We start from the raw sequence: 18,465 nt of genomic DNA, 5'->3' as shown, positions 1-18,465 counted from the left end.
ACCCTTTGAAGAATGAGAATGTTCACACGGCACCCTAGTCCATCTCTATTATGTAAGTTAAGGTCGGCAAATAAAGCCTTTCTAAGGTTCATAACCTAATATCTCTCATATTTATGATTGAATTGACTCCAGCTTTTGCATATTCCTTAAACGAGCTATAAAAAGTTCGGAAAAATTTAAAACCAAGCAATTTTGACAAAGAAAGGCGACTTGATTTTACTAGGAACATGGATTTTCAATTCGTCAATTTGATGAATTGGGCATCAAGAACAATTAACAACTTTTTTAATACCATTTAACTACAGTGAATTATGAAGAAACAAAATTTACTGTAAAATAAGATCAGGTTATTTTGTCATCACTATTCTTTTCAACGCTATATCATCAGTTGGGCTTTGCGATGACGATGAAGTCACAATCTAGCGAACTTTCGTTTTGCTACATCAAAAAATTGGTCACCGGAAGGTCTTTCTGGTCTACATAGCCCTATTTGGTGCACCTAGGTTTCTTGTATGTTGATATCATGAAAACTTAGCGACACCTCTCGCCTGTTCCTACGACACCCCAGGGTGCCGCGACGCTCAGTTTGAGAACCCCTGGTTTAGAACATAGTTTTTTTTTCTTTCTCTTTTTTTTTATCTTCCAGGAAAAACGTAAACTGTGGGTAGTTCCGTAAATGACAAACTTGCAATCCATGTTAAATTAATATTAGTAGAATGCGGAAAAATAAGATCTAACGGGAAATACGTAAAATGTGGGAAAACGTAGATTTGGTGAACGTAAAATCAGGGATTCACAGTACATTTTTGAACATTTATTGTATTGTATTCTTGGTTCGGTATTGAATTACTAGGTAGAACCTAACCCTGAAGAAATCGGTAAATGTTATTGCACTGCAGGCATATAGTTGTAAAGAAGAAAACAACTTTACAAAGATTCTACCTTTGCCTTGCCTTTACGCAATCAAGTTCTCTTTATTTGTTTTTCGGTAATATTTCTTAAGATTTAAATTTATGGTCAACAGTAACTTAAAAAAGGGCATAAATTACAGCAAATGTGATTGAAAAAAGATAGAGTAAGTCGGGACATCATGCCCCGTCAGATAAGTTGCCCCAGTAACTGCATTTAACGATTTCAAAAATAGGGTGCGCCCTTGTCGAAATTTTAAAGAGTATTTGTGTATAAGGACGTTTTATGCATACACTACAGCCATTTTTAATGAATTTTTAGGGGAAATTACAGCGTTATAGCAAAGTGAAAGATGAGAGCGTCACTTTTTAATGCTTGATATAAGTTAGTACTATTAAGAACTTTTGTTGAAGTAACTAGCGTTCCAATATTCTGTTAAATTATCTGTTTACACTGTAAGAGAACATCATAAAGAAGGCTCTTACCGTTGATTACAGCAAAATTGTATTGATGTTTGAAATGGAGGTGGTTTCGATTAAACTTGACAAAAAGGTAATTTGCCCCACCGGATTACATATTATTTACCCCACTGATGAATCGACAGAGTAAAGTGCCCCACATTGAATATTATTTACTTGTGTTGATATAAATCCGAAAATTATTTTATTTTAATTTTTTTTGCCAGAAAACTATAAGATCGCAATCGTGTCTGTATTAAGTTTTTATTTTTAAGTGTAAAAAAATATATTTGAGGACATTTAGTCACAGCATTAGAAGAAAAAAAAAAAGCTTAGAAAAGTTTGAAAAACTGAAAACTAAGACGAAATTTTTTCTGAATTGGAGAATTCTTTTCTGAGGTTTACATTTTTTTCTGTTCTATGAAACACAAAATTCGTCCCATTTAATTGCTAAAAATGTTGTTTCAAATCATCGGTGTTCCCCAACCTGTGAGTCGTAATCCCTGTTAGAATCGGACGCAAGGGAAGGGTCATGAAGACATGATCCCCCCCTCCCCTTCCTCCCCTAAACCGTCGACAATTTTATCCGTCCACATTGTGTTCAAACACTTTATGAATAATCTAGTGGCACCGGCACGGCTTTGCCCGTAGTAGAGAATTAAAAGATCTTTTGGTTCGACTGTATATTTACAAATAATGTATGATGAATTTCTCGCCAGTTGGCTTGCTCATGTTACAGTTCCACGTTATGATATCTTGGTAATTTACGTCCATCTTATGATAATTTTACTCGGGAAAATGTTCTTAAAATTGGAATAGAAAAAGAACAAAACCGAATTTTCAAAAAATCGCTTCGAGGTGCACACCCCTATGCTACAAACTAATTTTGTGCCAAATTTCATGAAAATCGGCCAACCGCTCTAGGCGCTATACGTGTCACAGAGATCCGGACCGAAATCCAGATAGAGAGACTTTCAGCTTTATTATAAGTAAAGAATATGACGACTTCAGTAATCCATTTTATTTGGTGAATAGTTAGAATACAATTTAATTTCATTGTTGAAAAATTAAATACTTTCGTTTTTTTCCATCAACTAATTTATTTCTGGCCGATTTAATGCTTTTTATTGACACCATTTCATTTCAGAAATATTTTGCACCTAAAACCGTAGGCTGGTTTGCGGGAACCATTGGGTCGCAACATTTTTTCTTACTTTTCGGATCTATCAAGGAGTTATACTTCAAAGTTACAGTATAGACGGGACCGAGAGAGCAGCGTGTAATTTGAATTTACGTAAGTCGAACAAAGTATTTTCAATTCATTTATTATCATTATAATGATCAAATGTTAGTAATGTAAATATAAGAATTGAGAGTAAGGCCAATATTTGGCATTATTGCGCGTTAATACACGTCACGAGATCGAATTAAACGTTGCACCAACTGTTTATATATGACAGTCATAGCTCTTTAGCAGGGAGTATAAAAATATAAGAGACCTTTACAAAAAAACTGGTAGCTATCGATGCTTGGGTTCAAACAAATGATATATAAACGTTTCATATCTGGTTAATCAATATTACTGGTAGCTAATCAACAACATAATTAAATTGGTATTATTTGTTGTATTAAAGCACAATGAAGTCGCTAAAGCATTCGTGGAATGCAATGTCTTTGCCATGCGATAAGAGTTAGAGATCTCGTAACTTCGAGTTGATGTGATTCGAGATAGTATACGTCGGTGTATTTCTGTACAATTAGTTTAAAAACTTTTACTAGAAGAAAAAAAAATAGCATCATTTTCATTTTCCTTTGAGTCGATGTTACTTGCAGATGATTTTAATTCTAAAAGAGTATTATTTAGATTTATTTCTAAGAAGGTGTCATTATTTTTTTTTTATTATATCAACAGCTAATGAAATTATGTAACTTTTTGCAAATTAATGAAGTTTAATTTTATATAGCTCGCGTTTACCACAAATTCATAGTAAATTTTAAAAATCTAGAAATGAGTAAAATATTTTGAAAATGTCGATCACAAAACCTACTGTGATTTAAAAATCACAGTTGGGTTTTTTTTTCTAATTTCTAAATTTATTATATGTTACGAACATTACAACGCACTAATAAAATGCATTAAGAATTTTGTTTTTGCGTAAATTAGCAATCATTACGTTGCTCGTATTATGATTCTTATTAATTTGCATTCATTTAGTTAACTGCTATCACTTGTTTTGGTCGCCAAGTTTTGTCGCCAACTTGGCGACAAAATTGGCGATTTTATTTATTTATTTATTTATTTATTTATTTTTTGTTTTTAAATCTCGTTTCAATTTGGCCACTGTCGGTGATATTTAGAGAGTTAACAATTGAATCACATTAAAATTGCCAATTTTTGGGAAATATCATTAAATTGGTGTAAAAGGAAATCATGTGATGCACACACACATCAGCTCGTTGTTAACAAATAGTCCACTACGAATTTTCGGTCATTTCCCGTTGCCAAAAATAAAATGAATTTATTTAAACTTTAGAAAGAAAATTAAAACTTATCATCTAAACAATCATTATGACACAGTGAAAACCAGGGCTGCTGAGTCAGAGTTGGAGATGAACTAATTTTGGGGCAAAGGAGTTTGTCGGAGTCGAGAGTCGAAAGCTTTAAAATTCCAAGTGTAGAACTTCGTTTTTCTCTTCGATACTGCATTTCTGCTATTGCTGCAGAGTCAGTCTGGTGAAAAAAAATCGTACAATACGTTCAAAATTTTTGAATTGTTCAAAAAATACACGAAAAATAACTAAATCAAAAGATCTTCCTCAAGAGCTTCTTCCAACATAGCTTGTTTGAAGAAAGTTCAGGATCTATATTTGCCTTAAATTTTCCCGTTGGCGCTAATGCTAAGCATTTTTGAGCCGTTAAAAGTAAACGAAAAATTATTCATGAGCCCTTACCAGGATCTTTCGAACAAAAAAAAGTTTCTTCCAATCGGTTTGATCCCTCAAAAGTTTTTTTTTCTGGGGGGGGGGGGGACAGACCGACAGACACATACTTTCTCCATCTCAAAACCTTTCGTTCTAATTTTGAATTTTTCAATATTTATTTGATTAGTTTACTTATTTTTGATTTTTTTAGAGATATTTTCCGAAGTATGAATCTTTCTCTCATTTTTTTTTTTTTTCTTTCTTTCTTTCTTTAACTTTTTCAGGAAAGTAGGCTAAAAGGTAATTTTTCCCCAAAAATTAAATAAGAAAAGTTAGTGAAATACCTTTTTGTTTCATCAATCTTAATCAAAAGTAATTATAATAAGATTTTTAAATTGTTCTTTATCTCGGGACGGTTCCCCCCCCCCCCTCCCCAACAATTGTGATTTTACTAAAGTTTTTTGTCTTTTTTCGCTTTCGTAAAAGTTTTTATTCATTAGTTAGAGCTTTAAAAGAAGTAAAGGAGTCAACAATGAAATGTACTGAATAGAAAAGGATTAGTAAAATAATCTTAACCCATAAATAAACTTTGTCCCAGCATATAGAAAAATATGACAATTGTGTTGTCTCACACTTCCTCTACCATCAACTCTTTTAAGAATCTTTCAGACCAAGCGCCAAGGTAATCCGTAAATGTTATTACTTAGCAAGTGTACTCTCCTTGAAAAGAAAACAACTTTACAAAGAATCTAACTTTTTCCATTCATAACGCAACAAATTATTATTATTTTTTGTTTATTTTTTTTTTTAAATAATTACTTAATTTATTCAGTTTAAGTTTGTAAATATGAATAAAATATGCGCACGATCATGCGTGTGTGAAGCAAGTATTTCTTAACTTTCAAGAAATAAGTAGTTCTATTACTTGGCATACTTTCGATAGTTTTAATCAATAATATTACTTAAAACTCGTATTCTGCTTATTTGTATTATTGCTAAATTTCTTTTTCATATTGGTTATCAGTTTTTTAAGTAAGTAAAATAAAATTATATGCGTTGCACACAAAGGTTGGAAATCACGCTTTCATAAGAGTGAAAAATAATTATAAAGAATTTTATTTATTTATTTTTATTTTTTTTTAGCAATCACGATTGCTTATTGCTTTCATTTGAGCGTCTTTGATGTCCGGTTCCTTTTTCAGAATGAACCAGGGGCCTCTGCAGCACCGCCGTCCACCGGAGGACGGAGCTGCTCCTCTGGTCCTAGCCTCCACTAACACTGTAGCCAGCACTGTCCACCGGAATCCCCTCCTCCTCGGCGGTGGCGTCCATGTCCTGCATACACACACACCTACATACACACACGTCTACACACAAACAAGTCCTTACACACATACACACACGTAACTGCCCGGGTGGAGGGGCAGGCTTGGGAGGACATGAGCCGTTTCAGAAACAACGCCCCCATTGAGTAGGGCCCCGTTGCAACTCGTGATGGCGAAAAACATAATTCGAATTCAAAGTGTCAGAATTCAAATTAGATATATATATACACACACACGCATATATATATATATATATATATATATATATGTATGTAGAATGACGTTGTTATGGCACAATACGGAATAAGGTTCTACATACAATGCAGTAACAACCTGACTATAGCCGTTTCTGGACTTAAGTTAGTCTGACTTTTAGGTACAGAATTTTCAAGTTTCCTTAAATCTTGGACGCATGATAGTTTTCAGCAGTATATGCTCCATGGGGAAAACATGTCCCAACTAGGCTTAATTTTCATATGGACTCCCATGAGCGTATCTCATAAACTGTCTTTCAAACTTCTGTGAATGTTTATGTATAAGCCGAGAATTCAGAGCATTTATGTATGAAAATAAGATCGGAAAGCTATACTGCCGTGAGCAAGTAAACGGCAGTATCTGCAAAAATGAGTTTTCAAAATGTTTGAAGAAACGAGTTTTGGGTTCAATACTTATCAATAAGGAAATGTTGGAAGTTGATAAGGAGGGAAGGGGGGGGGGGCTCCAGCGGAAATCAAATAAGCAAGCTTGTATAATTAAGATGAAGCTAACATACAATAGATGACAAAAATGTAAAAAAATGAAAACTTTTCAGTTATTGTCCTTTACCTGCCCTCTCAGCAGTATAAGGCTCCCATATTTCTTTTACTTCAAATAAATCCCTAGTCTTAGACGAAATACGGTAGAAAATACATGTAAAATATTATACATCAAGCCTTAGATTTATTACTATTACAGGCTTCATTATTTGAATTTTCGTATTAGTTTTTTTTTTTTTTTTCAAAAAAAGACTCAGAAACGTACACAAACTCATGTCAACACATTATATGCTGCTAAAACTTAAGAAAAAAAAAACTATCAAATTTCTGACGTAATAGAAGCTAATTTCATCAAGTCTGCAAAAACATTTTTAGAAACTAATCGAAGCGAAATAAAAATTCAGTACCAAATGCGAAAAGTTTCCATTTCCTCTCCTGCCAAATGAGCGATCCGTCGCCAAACTCAGCATCATTCCTCGACCTCCGTGGATCGTGGCCTATTGGCTGTCTGGGAGCAAAAGCAGCTTCTCTTTCGATAGCCCCGAAGCCATCGACGACTCCTCCACCTTCAATTATTTTCTAGATCAGTTCACTCTATTAGATGATTAACGCCTCGGGCCCCAGCTACGGGTAATTATGCGCGCGCCAAAAATTCACTGCGCGCGTGGAATTAATAAGGAGAGGGGGAGTTAAGATGGCGAGGGGGGCATCGGTTTCAAGTTGGCCACTTTGTGAGGAGAGAGATGGATTCTTTTGTGTAGGAAGGTTGCGGAGGATTAGGAGCAGGGAGTTGATTGGAGCAAAACTTGCGTCAAGTCGGGATGAGTTTTAACGGAAAAATCGTCACGTACAGCTCTAAGATTATTTGTTAATCAAGTGGCTCTATAAACTCTGACCCTCTTAGGAGACTAGATATTAACCAATAAATATGCAATAAATTATCTTAGCTTGGATGCAAATGTTGATTAATATCCAACAAATAAAATTATGTTGAGCAAAAAATTTTAATTAATAAAAGTTCTCCGAGGGAACAAACCTATATTTTTTCAGCAATAACAAGCTCTTACATAATAATTTGCAAACGATTGGGTGCAAATGTTGATTAATATGCAACAAATAAAATTATCTTGGGCAAAAAAATTTTAGTTAATAAGTGTTCGTCTAGGGCACAAACCTATAGCTTTTCTCATTACAAGTTTTCACATTGTGATTTTGGATGGAAATCGTAAAGTGTTAATTTCAAGATAACTGAATGTGTACAAAGATATGATGTATTTTTAATAAAGATAACGGTATGTAAATGTTGATTAATATCCAAAAAAAAAAAAAGATTAGTTGGAAAATAATTTAAGTAATAGGATTATGGTAACAGTAACAGACATTCATAAGTTTGGATTTAAATAATAAAAACTTTAGACGGATAAAACTGATGTTGCTGTGGCCCATAAATACGGTGCAACCATCTAGTGTTATCAGAGTAAGTTTTATGAGCCAATTGGTATTTACACTGGTGAGCAAAAACTAAGGACGAGACGGTTTTTTCAATATAACTTTGTACAAAAGCTTTCCAAATCAACACATTTAATACCGTAAGATCCCCAATACGTAAGAACATGGGCAATATAAGCAACACTTACTAAAAGAGAAATCAGAGGGATAAAAAGAAGCTTTATTGAAAAAGTAGCATGGAGCGCAATGCGACTGAAGGCCAAAACATCCCTGTGATGGGTGTCCAGCAAGAAACATCCGGTCTTTAGTAGGGGATATGATCTCCCCGGACTGCTAGGCAGGTTTCACAGCGTCTGCCCATGCTGAGAATGAGGGTGTCAATGAGTTGTTGAGGCATTGCTGCCCATTCGTCTTGCAGCGCCAATCGAAGCTCCCGAATCGTAACTGGTTGTAAGGTACGAGCTGCCAAGCGTCTGCCTAGAAAATCCCATACATGCTCGATGGGATTGAGATCCGGAGATCGTGACGACCAATCCATACGTTCAATATCCTCACTCTCTAAGAGCTGTTCGCCAGCTACTGTGCGATGACATGGTGCATTGTCGTCCATGAAAAGGGACTGCGGACCCATAGCGCCTCTAAAAAGACGCACATATGGAAGAAGAATCTCGTTACAATAACGGGCCCCGTTGACTGAACCTGCGTCGAAGATGTGAAGGTCTGTACGACTACCAAGCATGATGCCTCCCCAAACGAGAACACCGCGACCTCCATACCTGTCCCTTTCAATGATGTTCCAGGGCTTCCCCGCTCTCTCCAGATTAGTATGCGATGAGAATCGCTACTCAGACTGAATCTGCTCTCATCTGTAAACAGTACTCGTCCCCATTCATTGTCTCTCCAATTCTGGTGTTCCCGGCACCACAGAGAACGCCTTCTCCGATGGGCAGGCGTTAGAGGTACACACCGTATAGGGCGTCGTGCAAACAGACCACCACCGTGCAGTCCTCTGGCCACGGTAAAACGCGATATCGGTCGTCCAGTCGCCTGTGTCGTGTGTCTAGCGATTTCTCCCGATGTCTGCCGCCTGTTTCTTCTGGCCTGTAAGACAATATACCGGTCATCTGCGAGTGTGGTTCCTCGTGGACGACCACTACTGAACCCCCGGATAGCTGTTCCTGTAGTTTGAAACTGTCTCCAAAGTCGTGAAACGATGCTGTGAGCAATTCCGAACTCTGCAGCCACACTTGTCACACTGCGGCCTTCCTCCAACTTCCCAATCATTCGACCTCGGGTAATAGCATCCAGATGTCATCTAACAGATTGATTATTCGCCATTTCTCGCTGAGGCAGCAACTCGGTGTTATTTTAACTGCTATACGGCGTGCAATCTCTTTGCCAGAAATACTGATCTTACACCGACAACATGCTTTATACTACTCAGACACTCCCCCATTACGTCTGCCTGCATATCTGCGCATGTGCTACCGTACATCACCTTACTTAATCTCTTGATTGGTCTTTCTGTCCGTTCAGCTGATATGCTAATTTTTCGACTTCGTCCTTAACTTTTGCACACCAGTGTATAAGGCAGTGGTAGAAGGTTATGAGAAGCCACCACGAGGTCAGCTGGGGTTTCATGTATACTTGAATTGAATTAAACAAGGCTTTAGTTGTAAAAATAAAAAAACTTTTGCACATTTTGAAGAGAAAAACGGAATTTTGTCCATTACTATCTTTTCCTCATCCTATCTGTTACTGGATATCATCGGGTTTTTCGGTGTCTGTTACTGGAGGTCGGACCTTTTTTCGAAATTTACCATATAAAAATAGAATTAACTAATCCAGAGGGTCCAGAAGCTGCCAAACGTTAGATGAGATGTAGTTGCATGAGAGAAAAATAGTTTTAAAAGTCTAAATGCATTAAAAGGCTCAGAAAATTGAGTTAACCTGGGAGCAATGTCTTAAACATGTCTGTGACTGGTGCCGCTACCCTAGATATTTTTCAAGGGAAGAAACCTGTAATTTTTATTTTTATTAGAACCAAGTCTTTGCATACTGATTTACAAGCAGTTGGTAGACATTTTGATAACGTCCAACAAATAATGTTCAGCATTAAAATTTAAATTACTGAATGTTCTTCTACACAGCAAAATTGTAATTTTTTATGCTTCAACAAACTTTCACATAAGGATTTGCAAGCGATTGAGTGCAAATGCTGATTTATATCAAACTTAAAACTGTCGACTAAAAAATTAAAATTAATAATTGCTTTCCAGGAAAAAAACTTTTTTTATGCCATAACAAGGACTTGCATTATGATTTGCAAACAATTGTAAATGTAGATTAATTATCCTACAAATAAAATTATCAGTTTTATATTTTTAATATTTACATTAATTTATTCATTACATAATTTGCTGATTTGTTTCAATGCTTATTTATATTTCTCTCGTTTCATACTTTTAACTTTTTATTAATTCATACATTACACATTTTACTCGTTTACTTCAACATTCATTTTTTCTTGTTCATTTTATCTTCTTTAATATCTTCAATATCTAATTGATGGAAGAAAAAAACTGATTCAGGAACATTTTCAAATTTTGGCATATTTTCCCGTTTCGAGAAGTGCTAAATCCATGTTGTCCATTTTTTGAAAATGTGTATTTTCAAAAAACATTGAAAATGTGCACGTGTGCCTGTATGTGCGTGACTTTTTTTTTTCGGCCACTGTGGCTCAAACGCTACTGCATGAAATTGAACACAATTCGGTAAGCATGAGAGTTGATGTTAAATAGTTTTTGGTATCAACTCCTCCGAGGAGCAATCGAAAGTTTTATTCGTTAAACGGGACAGCTGTATCTCAAGAAATAATGCAATATATGGATGCCTCAGTTGCCAAATTGATTAATTCCACTTTCTAAAAAAATCATCATTTCTGCTTTAATAGTGCTTAATCAATGCTTAACATGTGAATTTACATTAAAGTGTTCGTTCAGTACATTTCTGGCCATGTGATGGCAGAAAATGTAACACGAGGTCATATTTACTCCTATGTAGTTATTGCAATACCGGTATTTCGCAATTTCGGAATACCGGTATTTAGTGGAGTAGACTACTGGTATTTTCGGTATTACCAAAAAATAATAAATACTTTTTAATTAAAGATTTTTCAATTTAACTAATTAGATATCGACTGTTATTTTAAATAAAAGTGTCTTTTTCAATGAGACAGTTCTAAAATCAATCTATTGAAGTAAAAATTTGGCTTCAAAAGCACGAATATATAGAATATCAATGAATAAAAGTTGCGAAAAGATTACAAAATAATATTTTCATCTCAGGATGGTGTGATTGATTGCGTTTTCGTGAGCTTGTGAACCACGTTTTTATTTTCTCCATTTCTCTGACTTGCCCTTTAGTGAAAACTAAGTGTAATTACAAATGTGTTTTTGCTATTAACAATTTATCACTACCATCAATTGCAGCAAGTCTTTATACTGGTATTAGCGTGCTGTTTTGTCTCGCTATTCAGCTTTATACCAAACGAGATAATATTTAAAAAACACTGAACGTTTGCAAAAATTAAGGCATAATCAGTTGGAACATATTTTCCGGAATTTACATGATGGGGTCGTTTCCAAAATTTTAAAAGTATTTTTTTTTTCTAAACGAGCATGCTTAAAAACATTGAACTGATGATTTTTTAAATAATTTGTTTAAGTTTAATATTTAAAAAAAAATTACTTTAATCGGTGCGCTTTTATTGTTCACGCTTCTGCCGATGAAATCACAAATGATGAAGAGCCATTCTTTGATGCCAGTCACAGAGCAAAATATTTAATTCGCATCTTTACTCACACGTATTGGCTGCGATATGGTTGATAGCAAGGGTAGGCTGCAATATTTAATTCGCTTCTTGATTATCATAACGTGGAAACGCGGTAGAAAGATGCGCCAAAGTGACGTCATAAAGACCACGCCTTGTTTGAAAAATCGGGCATTTTAAAAAATGAATTAAAAAATAACTGTTGGGAAAATAAAAGTATTTTCTGGGTCTATGTTGTTGTTTTTTTTTTTTTTTTTTTTTTTTTTTTTGCTTATTCTATCAATTTCAGTGACTAAAAGTAGTATTTTTGACTGAAGGAAACAACTCCATTGTAAAGAATTTTGGAAAAAAATTGAAAACGAAAAAAAAAACTAACAAGATCAAATTTATCTTAAATTTCAAACCAAACGGTTAGTAAAAAGCAAATACAAACATATTAAGACCAAGAGGAAATCGTTGAAAATGATGTTAATACTAGAAAAGAATTGTCGCTCGAAGAACAGTCAATATATATAAGTACTAGTAACTGTTCAGCTATAAATAATAATAATTAAAAAAAACCTACCCACAATGCAAAAGAAACACCCATACCCACAAAAATGATTTTTTTTCAAAACCAACCAGGTTAAGTCCGAACTATGTGAAGATGAAAGACTGTCATGCAACTACAGGAGGTGTATCGTGCATTATTAACAGTACCATCGGCCTGCGTGAATTCAGAAAGCATATTTTCAATTGCAGGAATTTTTTTCTCTAAAATGAGTTCCACGCTTAGTGAAAATTAAATAGATGCATTATGTTTATTGCAATTACTGTTTTTTTTTTATTATGATATTTGTTGTTCCTTCATTTTATATTTGTTCACGATAAGTAAATGATGCACTTTTTGCCCAAAAAAATAAAATATGGCAACGAACATTGTGTTTTTGAATGTTTTTTGGGAAACTTCTAATACCGGTATTAATACCGGTATTCCGATATCAAGTTAAAGAAATACCGAATACCGGTATTGCATTTTTGGTCCGATATTGCAATTCCTACTCCTATGTATAACACCATCTTCTTCATAACTTTTCTCTATTTTTTGTTTAATGGAGTTAATCGATTTTGCAAGTGAGGCATCCATATCCAAAAAAAAAAGAAAAAATGGTCCATAGGTAAACTGCAGAAAGTACGGGCGCAGATTCAATTTTGGCACCAATCACTGTGGGAGGAGTAGGGGAGCAATTGAATGTTTTCTCTTTTTTACTGCAATATATCTCAAGAAACATTGCAAAGACTGCATAAGGAAGAAATGCTGTTTTATTTTTAGCACCAATGTGTTCAAGGGAGGTAGCGCGAAGGTTCTTTTGCCTTAGTTTTGACTGCAAGTGTGTATAACTAAATTTGCGTGACTACAATGCGTTGGATTACTGACACATCATGCGGTATTTGTCCAATACCATACGTTATTCATACAAAGTTTGATGCACAAGTAGACCTAATGAAAACACGCAGTGATTCGTTTTTAGCGTCAATCATTCCAAGATGAAGTCATTTTTTGCGATCGTCTGTGCAAGTTATACGCACATAATCAATTTCTTTACTAATAATAAAGCTGAACGTGTCTCTGTCTGGATGTCCGGATCTGTCTCTGTATGAATGGCAGGATCTCTCTCTGTCTGGATCTCTGTGACATGCATGGCGCCTAGATCGTTCGGCCGATTTTCATGAAATTTGGCACAAAATGAATTTGTAGCATGGGGTGTGCACCTCGAAGCGATTTTTCGAAAATTCGATTTTGTTCTTTTTCTATTCCGATTTTAAGAACATTTTACCGAGCAAATTATCATAACGTGGACGAGTAAATTACCAAATTATCATAACGTGGAACCGTAACATGGGCGACAAAATGAACATAGCAAATTGACGAGAAATTCACCATCCATTATTTGTAAATATACAGGCGAACCGAATGACCTCTTTATTTTCTACTACGGGCAAAGCCGTGCGGGCACCACTAGTAAATAAATAAAATAAACAAAGTGAAAGGCGAATTAAATTTAATAATTTTCACTTACAATTGCCTCAAGAACGGTTCAGAGTAATGGAGCAAACATGGAATCATAAAACTTGAATGTTTTCAAAGAACCCATTAGGTCAGGTCTTATTAATTGTAGGACTTCAGCTTACCGGAGAAATAAGTTAAAAATCAATTTAGCATTTTTTGTGAATTGGTGGCAAAAACATATCTACACATTAAACAAAAACTGGTACCAGTCGAAAGAATGAAATTAGTTGCTTACGTTTAAACAAACGAATTTGTTTTGAACTTCCAAGATATATATAACTAGAGTTTTAAAAACAATTAATGCGCTTTATACAAAATTCTAAAAACCTTCACACGATTTCTTTCACACTAACGATAGGACAAAGTTCAATTATTCAAAATCTTACGAGTTTTCATCTATTCTATTCGTAAACAAGTAAAATGTTTGTGACTGACTTTACTTCAAACGCGACTTTTAAAGAGGACTCTCAAATTTCTTTTGACTCTGCTTTCGAAACTAGCAAATGTTAGTGGTAGCGATTATTCGTAAGATCTTAATATTCATGAGAAAGGTAATAGGGAAATTTTTGTTTTGATCAACACGTACTGTTTAACTTTTTGATTACTTTCTAAATGCAAATAACAATTTCTTCATTTTATTATATCATGATTGAAGCTGAGTTTTACAAGTTTAGGATTGCTAAACATGCCAATAACAGTGTTGTAATCTGAAAGCTTTTTTATTTACGTAACTTTCTTTTCAGGGGTACTAGCCTTTTTGGGAGAAAAGGTAGATTCTTTGTTTTTTCTAACGGGCTAATGAAGTACTAAAATAATAATTTATGTGAAAAAAAATGTCAGTACTTGAAGAATTTTTAATTTTGTCTACAGCGTCTCATTCTTTTTTTGTGTATTTTTTTAATCATCATTAAAGATTCAGAAAAAAAACAATGCCAGATTTTTGTTTAATTAGGTCCGTCCTCCCCCTTCCCCACCCTTTGCTGAAGGTGAGAAATTAAGGTTGATAGAAAATTGAGAATAAATAAAAATAACGTATCACTAATTTAAAAGGTTTAAAAATAAATAAACTGATTGGTATTAATTCTGAAAATTTATTTAATAAGAGAGATCAAACCCCATTTGCATTAATTTCAAAGGGAAAAAATCTGTTTTGAAGAATGATTACAGAATCAAATATTCCTCCAATTCTTAATTTTCTACAAAGAACTTCAAAGTCTTGATTGAAACACTCCCAATGTAATTGGCCTTATTTGCGCGAAAAATGTCTCAAAGAAGCACAGCAAAATAAAAAGTTTCCTACTTCGCTTACAAAGAGTTAAAACATTTCGGTTGCAACTGTTTGAAGACGCCCGCAATTAGAATTTTCAACAACCGCTGCATTTAAATGTGGTTTTAGTTTCTTCTCTTCACTTCAGTTTGGTATCTTGATCTATTGTATTTCATCATGAAGGGGTTCTTTCTTTTCTTTTTTTCATTCTTTTTATGGCAGTGTTGGATGCCTCCCAAGCTCTTTCTGATGGTGGTAAGCCTTTAAGAGATGCAAAGTTTTGTTTAGCAGGGTAATGAAGGTGAAAAACCCAAAAGAGTTTTTATGCAGGAAGTTTCGAAAGTTTTAACAAAAGGGAGGATTAAAAAAATCGCTGGTGACATAACGCCTTAAGGTGCACTTTAGGAAATGAAGTTTCATTTAAATTGGTCTCCACCTGCTTTTAAAGACTTGAGGATCAGTTGAACAATAAGCAGTGGCTAACTAAACATTTATTTTGCGGTGGAATCTCTCTGTAGGTGAAAGGTTTGAAATTACTTTGAGTGTTACAATAATTGTGTTCAATAAATGAAGGTATTTGATATAAAATTACAGTGAAGTAAATTTAATTTTTCGAGTTAGATTGCGATTGAATATTAGAAAAATTGTACGTCTTACGAATGGCAATTTACAAATCATATGTACATTGCATTAATATGACACAAACACGCATTAAAAGGGTAACTTTTATTAACTAATTTTTCCGTATTGTTTGTTGCCAAAACTAGTGCAGAATTCAAACTCAATTTTTAAACAAAAAAATAGTTTTAGGCAATTTTGAATAAGTTGCAGAAATACAGACTTTAAAATGGAATTTTGTATTAATTTATGGCTGAAAATTTTTAAAACAAAAAACACATATTCTCAAAAAAAAAGAGTATATTTTAATGTATTTCTTACTTTTTCAATGCCTTTGATACTTGTGCACTACAGGATCCTGAACCACAGTTGTACTGTTGTATTAAAATCAGAAATGAAAGTGCTTATTTTAGCATGGTAAATCGCAGTACCATGAATAATATTTCATGGATTTTTTTTTTTTTTTGGTGCTTCTTTTATACTTCCTTAAAGTACAAAAGTTAGGTATCATTTTATTCTAATTTTCATGGCTATCGGAAAAAAATAAACAAACAATTCACATTATGAGTGTTTTTCTAAAAAATACCATAAAAATCGGATTTTTGAATTACTGGTGTGAAGTGCGAATTCTTCGCACGAGTAAGCTAGTGTATTTTTATTTCGCTTTCTCTCTCTCTCATTCATTTCTTGCTCATTTTGACTGTATGTATTTGTTTATTTTTCAGTACTAAAATAAAAGGAAAAACCAATTGAACATTTAAGCATAATTTTCTTATACGTTTTAGTGTCTATTGTTTACTAATTGTATACGAACAGTTAAAAGCAACACATTACACTAAAAATAAAAACATAATTCTTAATGATAAGTCATACTTTTTGTAACCCATTATATGACTTTAAGCTGCTGTTTTTTAAACGGCCATTTAAATACACCCTAGCAAAATCGAAGAATTTTTAAAGTGATGGAACATCAGCAGTTTTTAGATGCCTACGACTATAAACATAAACCCGAGTAGAAAGTACTTTTCCCTATTTCCATTTTATTTTCTAGATCTTAGGGAAAAATGACTTATGAATTCAGTCATACATCCCTGCTTTTTCCCTAAGTCAAAGAAAATAATTTTTTATAGTTCGTATATTTTCGTGGGTAGAGATTTTCCATGAATTGATTACAAACCCCTGCGAATATTATTTCCTATCAATATTCTTGAATATTTAAAGGCCAAAACGTTGCACTGCTAAACGAAACGTCATTTCAAAAGTTCTTTGTATTTTCTTTTCCGCTCTCATACATAAATATTCAAAAATATTTTTATGGCTAGTCCAATTTTGCGAAATAGAATTCGGTTTTTCCTTAAAGCCATAAACCTCTTATGTACCCTTTCAGCACGGCATAAATTTGTAAGTAAAATGTAATTTATCAATCAATTCGTAGTTTCCCAATTAAAAGCAATACCATTTAGAAGGAAGATGCTTCGGCCTTAGAAGACATGTTAAATAAGTTTGATAGCAATTCTACTCTTTAGAAAGTATTATTTAGATGAAAATGTACAGAACATCCTAAATAAGAGGACTTTATGCGCTTTAACTCCAAAAACCTTTTGATATTAAATTTGCCTCGAGAAATCCTTTTATGTTGAACATGCATTTTTGATAGCTTTTTAACATTTTCTTTCGTTTGCTTTTTGAGTGAAACTTTTTTTTTAGAGAAGTAAAAAAATAGTGGCTTCTAAAAGGCGCACTCTTAAAAAGTCTTTCATGTTCTCTTTAGAAAAAATGCGTTGTTGAAACAAATAGCTTCCATCATTAATCTTTAAGAAATTTTTCAGCCATATTTCCTATTTAACTACATCCGAATTACGGTCAATTAGAGCAATTAAACAGCGATATATTTTTCAGCAGTATAGAGTTTCATTCTAAAATGCGATAAGTTTTCACTGAAGAGCAATTAAAATTGTTTACTGATGTATCTCTGCCGTGACTTGCCAGTTCTCATTCTTTTGTATTTGTGATTATGTGTTTGCTTTCTAGAAAAGTTTTTTTTTTTTAAATGCGGTTTCTGCAATATATCAGCATTTTTGGCAACAGGACGTTTAGTTACATGAATAAGCAACAATGCTGTATTCCAATAATTGATATTTTAAATTTGGACTTGTAACAAAAATGGTGTTGCCCCCCCCCCCCTAGTTTCGCCGACACGAAATTTCGTTCCTCCATGTTTTTGAGTTTCAATCATGCCTTTTGATATGCTCAAGGGGGGAGGAAATCCGAAATGTCGGCGAAACTGGTGGTAAACCCCAAAAATTAGTCATAGCGTTGATAAGCATTTTCATTTTACGTGCGATGTTACTCTATGTGCAGAAAAAACAGTTTTGAAAAGGCACAACCGCTAAAAACTTTCTACGTTTTCTTCAGAAAAAATATTGGTTTCCAAAAAGCGTACTCTTTTTAAAAAAAAGTTATCGTGCTATTTTGAAAAAGTGCGCTTTTGAAACAATTAGCTTTCGTTATTAATCTTCACAAATTTTAAACCTCATACTTCTTTTTCAACTCAAGCCGAAATTAGGTCAATTGAAGCATGAATAAGCTATACATTTTTCAGCATTACGGAAAATCGTTCTAAAATGCCCTATATTTTCATTGAACTCATTTGTTGAGGAATCAGCATTGTTTACTGATGTCACTTTTGGTGCACACACACTACTGGCGATTCTCATTCACCTCTGTGATTGATACATATCGAGTCATATGATCCATTGCTTTACATGAAGAGTGGTCCTTTGATTATTAAATATCGTGCTACAATATTTGTTTTTTTTTTCTCATTTTTATTTATTTATTCATTTATTTTATTTTATTTATTTATTTATTTATTTATTT

Source organism: Uloborus diversus, chromosome 9, assembly GCF_026930045.1.
Source record: "Uloborus diversus isolate 005 chromosome 9, Udiv.v.3.1, whole genome shotgun sequence".
In the NCBI taxonomy this organism is placed as follows: Eukaryota; Metazoa; Arthropoda; class Arachnida; order Araneae; family Uloboridae; genus Uloborus; species Uloborus diversus.
The sequence above is the reverse complement of the archived record's forward strand: the minus strand, read 5'-3'. Positions refer to the sequence as shown.